The sequence below is a fragment of the Dipodomys ordii genome, unplaced genomic scaffold, assembly GCF_000151885.1.
Source record: "Dipodomys ordii isolate 6190 unplaced genomic scaffold, Dord_2.0 Scaffold102, whole genome shotgun sequence".
In the NCBI taxonomy this organism is placed as follows: Eukaryota; Metazoa; Chordata; class Mammalia; order Rodentia; family Heteromyidae; genus Dipodomys; species Dipodomys ordii.
The window spans coordinates 6,324,403-6,335,757 of NW_012267318.1; positions in this window are offsets into that span (position 1 = coordinate 6,324,403).

Consider the following 11,355-nt stretch of genomic DNA (forward strand, 5'->3'; position numbering starts at 1 on the left):
CTCTCTCTCTCTCTCTCTCTCTCTCTCTCTCTCTCTCTCTTCCTAGACAGTTCCTGGCAGCCCTTGGGCTTGTCAATCTTGCCGTCAAAGTTCTCTCATCAAAATTCTCTCCCAGCCCAGGGATTCCAGCTGTACCTGATCACTTTCCTCACCTTTTTCATGCCAACTGGATTTAATTATTTGTTAATTCTTTCCAATGCTCAGAGCATTCATCTGTAAGGGACTGATGTCACCCATTTCCTGGGGGCATTGTAAAGCTTAAGGGCGTTAATGTCATATGAGAAAGTAGTTTGTAAATGCTAAAGCATTGTCCAGGAAATTTATTACCCCTTTTTTTTTGTCAGTTGTGGGGCTTGAACTCTGGGCTTGGGCACTGTCCTGAGCTCTTCAGCTCAAGGCTAGTGCTCTACCACTTCAGCCACAGAACCACTTGTGGTTTTCTGGAAATAAGAGTCTCACGGTCTTTCCTGCCTGGACTGGCTTTGAACCGTGATCTTCAGATCTCAGCCTCCAGAGTAGCTAGGATTACAGGTGTGAGCCACCGGCACCCAGCTTCCTTTTTTTTTCATACTAAAGTCACTTGTTACCTGTAATGAGATGAAGAAAAACAAGGAAACCAATGAAATGTCCTTATAAAGTAAACTGCAAAAAGCTCCTACCAATCAAGTTGTAAAACACAATCTCTGTCATCCCATTGTCTCCAGCTCTTACCCATAGAGCATGAATTTATGTGCCAAGTCAACCCTGCTCATTCTTCTTATTCATGGATGCTGGATCTAGTTTTCTTCAGTTAAATCTAAAAGCCTGAAAGACATTATCACTCAACATTGATTTTTTTCTTTTTTTTTCAGGCAGATTGTTATTTTTAGAATTGTTGTTATAAAGGTGATGTACAGAGAGATTACAGTTACATACATACAGGTAAAGTGTACATTTCTTTTTGTACAATATCACCTCTTCCCTTGCTCTCTCCCAGTTTTTTCCCTCATGTCCCTACCCACAAGTTGTATAGCTCATTTTCCACAGTGTCCAATGAATACCACTGCTGCATTCGTTCACCTTTTGTTCCTCTATTTCTTGGCCTCTCTTTACCTTCCCAAAGACAGATACGTGAACAAACAAGACAGAAAGAAAAGAAAGCAAAAACAACAAAGAAAAAAAAAACCTCGTTTCCATTTCTTGGAGTTCATTTCAATATATATTATTTTATATGATCAGAGGCACACAAGCATTGAACCTTGGTATTTCTCCCCTGAGAGTGTCCTCTTTTGATCTTACTGAGTATCTAGAGTCCTGTATAATTTGTCATGTCCTGGGGTATTTTTGATCTAGTTTCTACATGTGAGAGAAAACATGCACCATTTGTCTCTCTGAGTTGACTTACCTAACTTAACATGATTTTTTCTAGGTCTATCAATTTCCCTGCAAGTAACATAATATTGTTCTTTCTAATGACTGTGTAAAATTCCACTGTGTATATATAGGTGCCACATTTTTTTAAATCCACTCCTCTATTGTAAGGCATCTGGGCTGTTTTCTTAACTTGGCTATTGTGAATAGTGCAACAATTAAAAAATAACATGGATGTGCATGTAAGCGTGCACTTGTACAACATCGATTTTATTACAGAGAAGTGTAAGAAGTATGTGTTTGATAAGTACAAAGATGCTGTGCTACTATTTTTATTCAGAATATTTTGTAATATGAGTGAGTAGTATTTTGTTACTGATAGTTGCATAATGACAATGTCCTCATAAAACTACTTTGAAGTCAGTGTGAGTTATTTAGTACATTTAGTTGACAAGTGTCTTGTTGGATGTCTATCCAGCTTTAACAAATATATGCTCATGACCTTTCCCTCCTAAGAAGTTCTTTTCTCCCGAATAACCATTAGAGATGTTCGGACATGAAATTCTATGAAACTGTTTTCACTGTAATATTTCTAACTTCTACCCTTCATTTGAATACTTATTGAAACTGTCTGTACTGAATCCTTTGTTTAGATTTTCCCAAGAATCCTTGACTATTTTTCTGGTTTGTGTCCATTCTGTAGATCAAACAGCTAATAACTACTTTATTTCTTCTTTTCTTGGTACTTGTCCTGGGGCTTGAACTCAGAGCCTGGGTGCTGTCCCTGTGCTTTTCTGAACAAGGTTAGTGCTCTACTACTTGAGCCAAACTCTATTTCTGGATTTTGGTGATAAAAGTTTAGTGGACTTTCTTTACTGGACAGGATTTGAACTGTGATCCTAGCCTCTTGAGTGTCTAGGATTACAGGCACAAACCATCAGTGCCTAGTAGATGACAATTTCCATTAGATCATTTCCATCTTAAAATACAGATACTTAGCCTGCTTGTTCTCTTTAGTTAGCTGTTATTCACTGTTAAATGTGTCTGGCCTGGTCACTCATTTTTAAACCTCATGATCTTGTGTAATATCTATTTCATTTTCCCTCTTAGATCAGAAGGTACAGTAGAGCAAGGACCTTGTGTTGTTTGTCTTGTTATTCTCTAAGCTCTTTTATTGATTACTTAATAATCATGTCCTGTATGAATAAATGCTTAATAAGAGGGCCATAGAAACTTATTGCAAGTAGTTCTTTAAAGGAAGTTAATAGTTTTTTTCAATCACCTGGTACTTAGCAGAACTCTCTTAAGTGAAATTTTGCCAATCAGACTTCTTTTTAACAATATTTATGATGGTAATTGGTGCTCACAGTGATTACTCCAAGGCTGTAAGAAATCTTGAGTTACCTTCTCAGTCATTTGAAGAATATTAAGATATATTATATTGAGATATTTATTTTTCATTAACAGATTCATTATATGTATCATCATGGATTATCAGTTTTCAAAGAATTAAAATATAATAAAAATCACAATAATATCACAGTGAGCATTAATCATCCTGTGATGATGAATTAATACAACAAATAATTAGTACATTCTTAAAATGTACAAGTTAATAGAGCTATTGAGCAAGATATCCTACTCTAGTGAATTTATGTATATTTAAAATGCATTCTACATCACAATTATGCTAGATAACAATCAACTGTAATTGGCATACAATATGTTGTTTATTTATGTTGATTTTTTATTTATATTCAGGGCCTTACACTCTCAATTGGCATTTTTTGCTCAAGGCTATCACTCTCTCACTTGAACCACAGCTCTACTTCAGTTTTTGGCTGATTAATTAGAAATAAGAGTTTTGTGGCTGTTTTTGCCCTGGCTAACTTCAAATTGGTATGCTCAGATTTCAGCCTCCTGACAAGCTAGGATTACAGATATGAGCCACCAGTTCCTGGCAGTATGATGTTTAGATAATTTTAAAATAGACGTTAAGCAAAGTATGATTTTTTGAAATAGTACTTTAAATCGAGAATTTTCTTTAAAAAATTACCTGTGGTAGAAAGTGCTAGAATTCAAATCTAGTTCTTGAAGCACCCTTGACTTACTGGGTTAGCTGCCTGTTCTACTGGTACCTTTATTCTCTCCTTCTGAACCTTGAATGATGTTATGTCAAATCTATCCAGCTTGGGATGGACACAGTCCTAGAATTTTAGATTTGACTGGACACCACTGCACGTTGCAATTACCTGAGGCATTTTACAAGCCACTCACAGGGAATCTAACCTAATAGGTCTGGAATGTTGCCTTTCATATCTCCCATGGCTCTAGTCGCATCCGGTAGGCCTAATAGTCTTTCCAAGTGAGCCTGGCCTCTGGAGCCTGGTAATACTGGTTCCTCCTCTTTTGTCCTGTAACCCTGTTGTTTTAGTCAGCTTCCCATTTCTGTAACAAATAATCTGAGCTAATCAGCTAAAAAAAAGAAGGGTTTATTTGGGCTCACAGTTTAGGGGTTTGATCCAGGATTGGTTGGCCCTGTTGCTTTGGGCTTTGGCAAGGCAGCACATCATGGACATAAAGGAGCAATGACATTCACCTGATAGCCAGGGAGTGAAAGACATAGCAAGGGATTGTAGTCCCACTCTGCCCTTGCAGGGTATACCCCTTCCCCCATGACCTATGACCTTTCACTAAGGTCTCAATTTCTCAAAGATCCCACCACCTCCCAAGAGGAAGAGGCCTGGGGGCATCTGATGAAGCTTCAGTTAAATTTCTTTTTGTGTATTCTGATCCCTGAGGTTGGCTTATGGTTCAAATTCATTTCCAAATGTAAGATAGGTTTGACTTGCCTCATTCCACTTGAAGACAATGCAAGGTGCTTCAAAAGCTGTTGCTCTTTGTCTTCTAGGCCAGAGGAGGCATTCTGATGTGTATTCCTTATCTGTGTCATCTCATCAGAGTTCTGCTCATGGCTTCCATGTGAATAAGAGGCTGAATCCCAGCTGTCAAATGGGAGTAATGTGTACGTTATGGCTGTACAATGGGCTCCATGTGTATTTGATAGCTGTACAATGGAACCGTAAAGGCTTCTCCAAGTATGCACAAACCAGATCAATATATGCCTTCTCTGTGGGTACTCAAATGCACAAGCATGCACACATGCGTAGCACACACACGCACACACACATACATACATGCACAAATACACAAACTTTCTTTCAGCTGCAACAGCCTCCCCTGAATTGTACTTTCACAAGTCCTTACCGAATTAGATTCCGATTTCTACCTCTTGATGGATCTCCTTAGGAAACATCTTCTATATTTATACATACTCACACACAATATTTAGTAAAAGCTAGTATTTGTGTGTGTGGGGGTGGGTGGGTGTGTGTGCGCGCACACGTGTGTATGTGTGTGCCGGTACTGGGGTTTGAACTAAAAGTCTTATGATCTTCTCTGTCTTCTTTATTCAAGGCTGGTGCTTACTGCTTGAGCCATACCTCCACTTTTGATTTTTGTTTTGGGGCTGGTTAATTGAAGATAAGAGGCTACTAGATTTGTTTGGACTGGCTTCTAAATGTGATGATCAGATCTCAATAGCTAGAATTTCAGATGTGAGCCACCAGCATCTGGCAGAGCTAGTATTTTTGTCTTCTTGGGAACATTACTAACTTTAAGGTAAGAGACGGTAGCCCATTTGTTTAGAACTGGATAGGAATAGACATTTATCAAGCCATTTTACAGATGAGAAAACTGAGGCTTATAGAGATTACCAATAGTTCAAAGCTCACAGCAGGAAAGTGGTAGTAGAAGATAGATTTGAACAGGCAGATTGTTCACAAATTGCTCTGAATTCTGCTATGGGTGGTATTGGTGGCCTGGTGATGCTAAATATCTTGATTAGTTCAATAATCACCTGGGTTTGGAGCTGATGCATTCCTGGGGAGGATTAGAAAGACCCAGCAACTCATTTAAGTCATCAGTAATTATTCAATAGTGGATTTTCTAGGGAAGATAGCCAACTGATTCACCAGGAGAGGAGAAATAGTCGCTGGTAGAATTGCACAAAGCCTAAACCATTGCTAAGAGACATTGTAAGTGGGAGATTGTTAAGACAAATTACTTATGAGACTGGCAAAAAAAGGTGCACTAAACATTCTCAATCCAAACCACTTGTGGGTAGGAAAGCAGAAATCACCACTGAAATATGTCTGGATTCCCAGACTCTTGACATGGTTAGTAAAATTGTCTCTTTGCACCATCTGGGCCAGTGTATGCATGCACTGTGGGTGAGTGGTGGCCCACAGACAAGATGGACAGCATTCATTATACAGGGCCATTAGCACAGATCTTATCTGCTTGTCACTTGACTTGGGACAAATCAAGGATTCCTGAGGTGACAGCCAGGCCAGGATCTGAGCCCAAATTGGCAGTAGTGGTATCAGCAGTCACCACTAAAGTGACAATCAAAACTCTGCAAATTGCAAAAAATGTCAAAAGTTAAAATGTTATTGTATAAAGTGATATTGTATATATTTACATTTAAAGTTAACCTCAGCCTTACATGACACTCATTTGTATAGAGCTAATTTATATACAGACAATTGTTCTGAAAGAGGCCTCTTTTTATATGGAATTACATACATATTTTAAAATAGACTATCTAAAATACACTCCAATATTATATCCTAAGATAGTCACAACAATGTTGTCATAGCCTTTTATAGCTCCCATAACAGTAGTATATGTGGGAAGATCTTTCTCAAAATTAAAAAAGACCAAAATTGATAATCTTTCATTTGTAAGAGTGATCGATATTATTTTCAATTGTATCTATTAGAAATAAAATCCAATGTAAGTTTTTATGATTTAATAAGTTTCCAAAAACATGAGTTGGAAAAAAAAATCTCAATTGTGCAGTGCTAGAAGCTGAATGGAAAAATGTTAGGATTCATTAAGAATCACATTAGGGTCTGGAGACAGCACTGAGGTAGTAGAGCACCATCCTCGGGTGAAAAGGCCAAGCAAGAGTATCAGACACCGAGTGCAAGCCCTAGTAATCAGAATAAAAAGGAGGAGGAGGAGGAGGAGAGAGAGACAGAGAGAGATAATATGATAAGCCAGGCACTATTGATGGCTCATACCTGTAATCCTACACAGGAGGCTGAAATCTAAGTACCAAAGCTAACCCAGGCAGACAAATTGGAGAGACTCATGTCCAATTATATAACAAAAACTAGACATGGAGATATGACTGAAGTAGTAGAGCACCAGTCTTGAGCAGAAAAAGCCAAGCAAGAGTATGAGGCCGAGAGTTCAAGCCCCAGTATTAACACACACACACATGCACACCCCATTCACCTCCCCCCCCACACACATACCAAAACAACAAAGAAATCACATCAATAAACTACTATTTTGGGGGCTTGGAAGGTAGCTCAGTGGTAGAGCACTTGCCTTGCATGGATGAGGCCCTGTGTTCAATTCCTCAGCACCACAAAAGCAGAAAAAACAGGAAGTGGCACTGTGGGTCAAGAAGTAGAGTGCTAGCCTTGAGCTGAAGAGCTGAGGGACAGCGCCCAGGCCCAGAATTTAGGCCTCATAACTGACAAAAAAAATTGTTGCACTACTGCATTTTTTTATTTGTTGTATGTCGCTAAGTAATGTAGTATTTTTACAAGGAAAGATCTTGGTACTTCAGTATTTTTAATAGCACTTTTATTTTCCATTAGGTCCTTCAAATTATGAATCCAGCTCTCCTCCCTGGAAAGGAAAATTTTACTACTGGAAAAAGCAAAAGGAGAATTTGGTTCTCTGCTGAGTCCAAGCTTCCTCTTCATTCTGATGGAAAGTACAGGTTTGGAAGGAAGGAAATGGTGGTGCTGGAGTTGTGCTCCACTGCAGTCAGGACTCAGGGGGATCACGGGACTCGACCTGGCTTCCAGCCAGGCCAAACCTTGCTTTCAGATCAGCCTGTGCTTTTTTCCCTAGCTGCTAAAGCAGCCCATAAGGTGTCAGATGACATTAAATCGGGAGCCTTAAAATGTTTCCTCAATTACTATTCTTGTAAAAAGTACGGGGATGTTTTATGTGTATTTTTTTTCCTTTGCATCCTCTTTTTTTTTTTTGTTCTCTCAAATTGGAGCTGGTTTATTGGGGGAATGGGAGATTCCCTCAGCAGCCTGGGGCCATGGTACTGGAAGGGAGCCCAGTTTTGTCGCCTCTTGCAGGGACCTTCACCAACTAACCCAAGTCTTTAATTCTCAATTTTGGTGACACTCTTTCAATTCGTGCTAATGAGCCACTAGCTTTTTTCCTCCGATTGCTTTTGCGTTGTTAGAAAAGATAAATATTATAAACACAGTTGTGAACTTGCAGACCCTGATGGTGTTCTAGTGACCCCAAGGCTCTGCAGACCACATTTGAGAGCACCTGTCTCCTGGTGTCATTTGAAGAACTCCAACAGCTGGACTTGAGTCCCTTGTATTCAGAGAGGGCCCTGAGAGCCAATGAGAGGAAAGCAATGCTATATTAGCAAGTCCTTCAACGGATTGATTAAAGCATAGGCTACCTGATGAACTTGCTCAAAATACACTGTACACACTTACGCAGTTATCACAATAAAATCTCTTTATACTATGAATGTAGGCTGCTCTTTTTTTTTTCTTTTTGTCAGTTCTGAGGTTTGAATTCAGGGTCTGGGCACTATCTCTTAGCTCTTTTGCTCAAGACTGGTACTTGACCACTTGAACTACAGCTCCATGTCTGGCTTTCTAGTGATTAATTGGAGATAAGAATCTCACAGACTTTCCTGCCAGGGCTGACTTTGTACTGTAGTCCGCAGATCTCAGAACAATTAGCTATGATTATAGACATGAGCCACCAGTGACCAGACTAGTTAAAATAAAGTAGTAAATAAGTAGTAAATAAGTAGTAAATAAGTAAATCCTTTGAACTACATGGAGAAATATTTAAGACTAGTCAATGAGTATTTGTTAAAGAATTTCTGAATAATGTCAGAACTAAAACTGTAGCCTATGGGTTGAAGAAAGTACCAGTCACTGCTGATGTGTACTAATGACTTAGATCAACTGGAGGGAATGGCAGAAGACCCTCTCAAGATAAATGTCATTTAGGGAAAGGCTATATATTAAAGAAACAACATGTAAATAAAAGACACAGCTTGGTTTTTTGTCATGCCAGGTGGTTGTGATGGTATTTCTGCCATTGTGGAGCTCGAGGTCTTCACCAACTGGCCAAATTGATTTGTAGCCAGGCTTGGACATTTTACCCTCCAAAACTAGATAAACCTGTCTTTAAAAAAATATAAAATATCCAGCATTTTGTAATTGTAAAGTTAAACAGTCAATTAAAAGCACTACCCCTGGAATTAGAAACCCATCAAGACAAAAATAGCAATGCACATGTAGTTAACCTCACAGAAAGTAATGCAGCAAAAAAGTATATATTTTTTCAAATGAGAATTCTAAAATTACAAAGAGCAATTCTAATAATAATCTGGAATGAAAAGTACTGAACTATCTGAGAAAAGTTTAGAAATTAAGGGTGAAAGGATAAAGGTAAAATGAAGGAAAGCACTTCAAGGATTTTACCCTGGTATAAATAAATGTAGGGTTGAAAAGAATGGGGAGGAAATATTTTGTAAAACAAATCTTACTTGGTTAGGTTACAATGGTGAAGGAAATAAATTATGTCTTATTTATTTTACCAAGTTGTTTTCTTCTGAGCCCAGGAAGGGAAGACAGCATTCATGGAACAGAAAATTACAGTAGAAAAGCAATGGTAACAAAAGAATGAAGGCGATGAAAAAAACCATGAAAACCAGAAAACATGAGCAATAGAAAAAGGAGAAGACAACAAAGGAAACCAGAGTTAATACAAAGTAAATATAATTACAAAGAATAACATGGTGTACAAAGAAAACAATGAGGACATTGCAAACAAGAGAAGTCAAAAGCTGTCAGAGAAACCTGGGTTATTCTATAGGACCATGAAAGGCAGTATTGTATTCTGGATGTAGTTCTGAAACAGAAAATGGCTATTTGACAAAACACTGAAACTATCTGCTTTGGGTTTTTAGCTTTAACAACAAGTAGAATTACAAGGCTGCAGTAGGTCTTAGAAAATCCATAGTTTGGAATGCCACTGGCTCTTTGAGTCAAACTTTGAACAGGGACTATGGGCATGCCGTTGTGAGCAAGGACATTTTGTTTCCCTTCATGTTTCAACAATCTTTTTTTCCTACATGTCTGCTTCAGCCATTATTGATGTAGTAGTGAGGTATTACAAGTATACAAGGAAAATTGCCATTGACAGTTCTTGAACTTACATGCCCTCTGATGAATGACCTTTGTTCATTCACTCATTTATTCATTCATACAAGAAATATTTATTACAGCTGGGCACAAGTTGTTCATGCCTGTAATTGTAGTCACTCAGAATGCCATCCCAGGCAGGAAAGTCTGTGAGACTCTCATCTCCAATTAACCAGCAAAAGCTGGAAGTAGAGTTATGGCTTAAGTGGTAGAGCACCTGCCTTGTGTGAAAAGGTGAGTGGTTAGTGCCCAGGCCTTGAGTTCAAACCCCAGCACCCCCCCAAGAAAAAAGAAAAAAGAAAGAAAGAAAGAAAGAGAAAGCAAGCAAGCAAAGAAAGGATTAAGTAAAGCAAGAACACAAAGAAAGGTTTATTACATATCCATAATGTACTAGATACTCTGCATATTTAGTTACAGTTAGAAGTTAAGATAAAAGAACATGGTCCCATATTCATGGATAGAAGGAGAGATGGATATTGCTTTCTTATAAAAATAATTACATCAAGAAAAATAAAACAAATGCCAAGAACAAAACATTCTGCTGGGAAGTATCCTCCAGCCTGGTTCAGGACAGTAAAGAGGAATTCCTGGAGAAAGGATGTTATCACCTAGAAGTCACAGGAATCATCCAATCAACAGGGACAAATGTGGTGAAAATCACCGTAGAAATGTTTGGTAATGGAGGAAGGATTTTTTCCTTTCCAGTGAAGTCTGGAAGGAATGTTTAGTTTAAGGTTGGTCCAATAAACATCACTTATTTAACCCAAATGTATTTAGTGACCCCATACAACATAGTTTTCCTTAGCCCATGCCATCTTTACAAAAATAATGGATCAAATACTTGACCACACAGAAAACTTTAATCCCCCCAAATTAATTTGGAACCCCTCATCCCCTCAAAACCCCATGCTTTCCTTTAGAAACTTAGAGGAAATACTATTTCCTAGGAAAATACAAAGTATTAAGATTCAGGGAAAAGTGTTATGATTTGATTATGAAATATCTCCCACAGACTCATGTGATCAGCACTTGGTCTTCAGCTGCTAGGGCTACTTTTGCGAGGTGGTGGAAATTTTAGGAGACAGGAACTGGCCTATAGGAAATGGGTCTATGGGGGGCGTGGCTTTGTAAGCCATACCTGGTCCTTGCTTGCTTCCTCTCTCTATATCCTGACCACTATGAGGTAAACCACCTCCACCACAGGTTCCTGATGGCACCCTATTCTTCCCCACTTAGAATCAGAAACAGGGAACCAAGTGACCATGAATTGAACATTTTGAATCTTTGAATTGAAATAATTCCTTCTTCCTTCGAGTTGCTTTTCTCCAATATTGGTCACAGCAACACAAACAACTAGTGCAAACAGGAAGTAGAAAACTGACCACCATGGAAGAGAAAAGTGATTTGAAGTAATATTGGAGCCACTAACAGGATTTGACCATTCCATATATGAACACTGCTTAACCTTAATGAATAAACACTTCTGATGCGATTTAAACTGCCTAAGCCTATAGGAGAAAATGAACAAGTTCTTTGTTATATTCATGAACCTAATTTTATTACTAAACCTGAAGACAAATATTATAAGAAAAGCACAATATCATTTGCTAGATGCAAAAACAAAACAACCATAAAGCTCTGTAACATACAATAGCAACAGACCAAT